The sequence below is a fragment of the Lactuca sativa genome, chromosome 9 (genome assembly GCF_002870075.4).
Source record: "Lactuca sativa cultivar Salinas chromosome 9, Lsat_Salinas_v11, whole genome shotgun sequence".
NCBI classification, from domain to species: domain Eukaryota; kingdom Viridiplantae; phylum Streptophyta; class Magnoliopsida; order Asterales; family Asteraceae; genus Lactuca; species Lactuca sativa.
This window is the reverse complement of record NC_056631.2, coordinates 193,024,629-193,028,899: the sequence shown is the minus strand read 5'-3', so window position 1 is coordinate 193,028,899 and position 4,271 is coordinate 193,024,629.

The window sequence follows — 4,271 nt, the reverse complement described above, 5'->3', positions numbered from 1 at the left end:
TGCTGAGACTCCCCGAGCTGTATGAACAACTCACTGAGTCTGTTCTCGAGGCAAGAAGATTGCCTTGAACTCGCCGAGTCATGGCATTGACTCGCCGAGTTACTGCATGAGTGAGTCTGGCTTCCGACCCACTGAGTCACACCCCCATGCTCACCACACCAACCCACAATACGAAAAAGGGGAAAACTCGGGGCTCGCGACTCGACTCGCCGAGTCTGCCACATGCAAATACTATACACGCGATTCTGCTTGAATCCAGCTCATGCCATTCATAGATCTGGGTTTCTAAGGCCCGATTAACACGTAAAGTTTCCAACTTTACGTGTAAATAAACACCCATGAGGGTTTTAGGGCTCAAAATGCACCAAAAGAGTAGATCTAGGGCTTTCATGCACTAAGGCTCCATAAAGGCAGTAGATCCAAGCTCCTGGAGCTCAATCATGCCTAGATCTAGAGGCTAAACAACTTATTACGAACCCTAAAACACAAACAAGCTTGGGAAAAGGCTCAAGAAGGACTTTCATGGAGCTACAAGGGACAATAAGCATGAAAAAGAGGGAAACAGAGTTATACCTCAAGGAAATCACTGAGATAACACAAATATGCTTGGCCTCCTTCTTCTCTTCTTGATCTACTCTCCTTCCCTCTCCAAATCTTCAAGAAAACACACCAAAGTACTTCAATCTCACAAGGAACAAGGCTTGAACGAAGTATAAGGCTCTGAGGGTGAAGAGGGCGAGCTTAAGGGCGAATAAGAGGGTCTAAATAGGGTGCAAACCCTTGAAATTTAGGGTTTCATCAGACAGCGGGGACTCGTCGAGTCCAGAATATGGACTCACCGAGTCGCCAACTTAAACGTGTTCCGGATCCCGTCTCTACTCGGTGAGTCGGACCTACAACTCGTCGAGTCCAAGGGGAAAAAATCAAAAACACTAAGATAAATTTTACGTACCAGGAACCAGGTGCTACAAATCTCCCCCACTTATTTTAGACTTCGTCCTCGAAGTCTGCCGCTCGATCCTGAAATAGCTCGGGGTAATGCTTTATCATTTCTTCCACCGGCTCCCAAGTCCATTCTGAACCCTTGCGGTGCTGCCATTACACTTTCACTAATTCCACTCTCTTGTTCCTTAGATCCTTCGACTTCCGGTCGAGGATTGCGACTGGGCGCTCAATGTAATTCAGGCTGTCATCAACCTGTATATCCTCTAACGGCACCACCGCTGAATCATCCACAAGGCACTTCCGCAGCTGAGAGACATGGAAGGTGTTGTGGATCTGACTGAGCTCGGCTGGCAGATCCACCCTCTGTGCCACCTTGCCCACCCGGGCTACGACCCTGAACGGACCAATGTATCTCGGGCCCAACTTGCCCCGCTTCCTGAATCGAATGGCACCTTTCCAAGGCAACACTTTCAGGAGAACCATATCCCCGACCTGGAATTCCAGGTCTGATCGATGCTTGTCGGCGTAACTTTTCTACCGACTCTGCACAGTCTGAAGCCTGCTTCGAACCTGCTGGATCCTCTCGGTCGTCTTGAGCACCACCTCGGTGCTCCCCATGACCCTCTGGCCAACTTCACCCCAATATATCGGTGTCCTGCACCTCCGTCCATACAACATCTCGAATGGGGGACGGTCAATACTCGCGTGGTAGCTGTTGTTGTATGAGAACTCAGCTAAGGGGAGATAGGTATCCCAGCTACCACCGAAGTCTAGCACGCATGCCCACAACATATCCTCCAAATTCTGGATGGTCCGCTCACTCTGACCATCCGTCTGCGGGTGAAAGGCGGTGCTAAAATGCAGACGAGTGCCCAACTCATCATGAAACCTCTTCCAAAACCTTGAAGTGAACCGCACAACTCGATCTGATATCACTAAAACTGGCACCCCGTGCCACGCCACTATCTCCCTGATATAGATATCGACCAACTTTTCGGCCGAGATACTCTCCTGAATCGGAATAAAATGGGCGCTCATGGTCAACCGATCCACGATGACCCAAATCGAATCTACTCCTCGTGCCGTCCGTGGAAGCTTTGTGATAAAATCCATCGTAATATCCTCCCATTTCCAAAACGGGATATCCAACGGCTGCATCTTGCCGTGCGGTCTCTGATGCTCGGCCTTGACCTTCCTGCAGGTCAAACACCGCTCGACGTACCACGCCACATCCCGCTTCATGCAGGGCCACCAATAATCTAGGCGAAGATCCCGATACATCTTCGTCGCCCATAGATGAATAGAGAATCGGGATTTGTGCGCCTCCTCCATCAAGATCTGGCGCACGCCTCCGTGATACGGCACCCACACCCTACGGTGTAGTGTCAATAACCCTCGGCTATCATAATCGAAGGAGGTGACTTGACCCACTATACACTCACTCTTCCGATGTTCCTCCTTCATAGCCTCCTGCTGAGCTTCCCGAATCTACTCTAACAGGGGAGTCACCACAGTCATCCTCATGCAAATATCCCTGATCGGCGCAGCCTTGCGGCTAAGCGTATCGGCCACCACATTGGCCTTCCCCGGGTGATAAAGGATCTCGCAATCATAATCCTTCACCACGTCCAGCCACCGGTGCTGCCTCATGTTCAGATTCGGGTGATCCATGAGGTACCTCAAACTCTTGTGGTCCGTGAAAATGGTACATCGAACCCCGTAGAGGTAATGCCGCCATATCTTGAGGGCGAAGACCACCGCCCCCAACTCTAAATCATGCGTCGGGTAGTTCGCCTCGTGAGGCTTCAGCTGCCTCGAGGCATAAGCAATGACATGTCCCCTCTGCATCAATACTGCGCCTAAGCCCGAGATAGACGCATCACAGTACACCACAAAATCCTCTACGCCCTCGGGCAGGGCTAAGATTGGCGCCTCACACAATCTCTGCCTCGGAATCTCCAAAGCTGCCTGTTGCTCAGGCCCCCATCGAAAGACCACGGTTTTCCTAGTCAACCGTGTCAGGGGTACGGCTATCTTGGAGAAATCCTGAATGAATCTCCGATAATATCCGGTTAATCCTAGGAAAATCCGAATCTCGAATGGAGACTTCGGAATCTCCCATCTCATCGTGGCCTCCACCTTGGCCGGGTCTACTGAAATCCCGTTCTGGTTGACGAGGTGCCCAAGAAACTGCACCTCACACAACCAAAACTCACATTTGGAGAACTTGGCGTACAAGCTCTCCCTCCTCAAGGTCTCCAACACCTCTCTCAGATGGTCCTCGTGCTCCTCCTGCATCTTGGAATAAACTAAGATGTCATCAATGAAAACTATCACTGACCGATCCAGCATCAGTCTACACACGCGGTTCATGAGGTCCATGAACGCGGCAGGAGCATTGGTGAGCCCAAACGGCATCACCACGAACTCATAATGGCCATAGCGCATCCGAAACGTGGTCTTCTGTACATCCTCCTCTCTGACCCTCATCTGATGATAACCTGAATGCAAATCGATCTTGGAGAACCAAGATGCTCCCTGTAACTGATCAAAGAGGTCATCAATCCCCGGGAGTGGGTAACGGTTCTTCACCGTTACCTTATTTAGCTCCCGGTAATCTATACACATCCGATGCAACCCGTCCTTCTTCTTCACAAACAAGATCGGGGCTCGCCAGGGTGAACTTCTCGGTCGAATAAATCCCTTGTCTAGCAGCTCCTGCAGCTGCGTAGACAACTCCTGCATCTCGGGAGGAGCCAACCGATAGGGTGCCTTGGCTATCGGAGCCGCACCAGGAACTAGGTCGATCCTGAACTCTACCTGACGCTCCGGAGGTATTCCAGGAAGCTCCCCTGGGAAAACATCAGCGTAGTCTCGCACCACTGGAACCTTGCTCACAGTCGCTTTACCCGTCTCCCGGGTATCCAGAACATACATGACATATCCCGCGCAACCCTGCTGAAGGTAGCGCCTAGCTCTCGCTGCTGACCATACTGCAGGTCCACGCTGCGGCCTCTTGCCGTGGATCATCAACTCTCCTCCACTCGAGGTCCTGATCCGCACTAGCTGCTGTGCGCAATCTATCACCGCCCCATTAGGGCTCAACCAATCCATGCCTATAATCACCTTGTTCCCCCGTAACGGGATGGGAACCAAATCCACCAAATAGTGCTCCTCAAATAACCTCAGAACACAATCCCTGAACACTGCTGATGCTCGTAACGATCGATCATCGGCAATCTCTACCTCTAAAGGGCAATCCAACATGCCCGAAGACTCAGTAAATCTCTTGCTAAGCGCAAGGGAAACAAATGACCGGGTGGCAC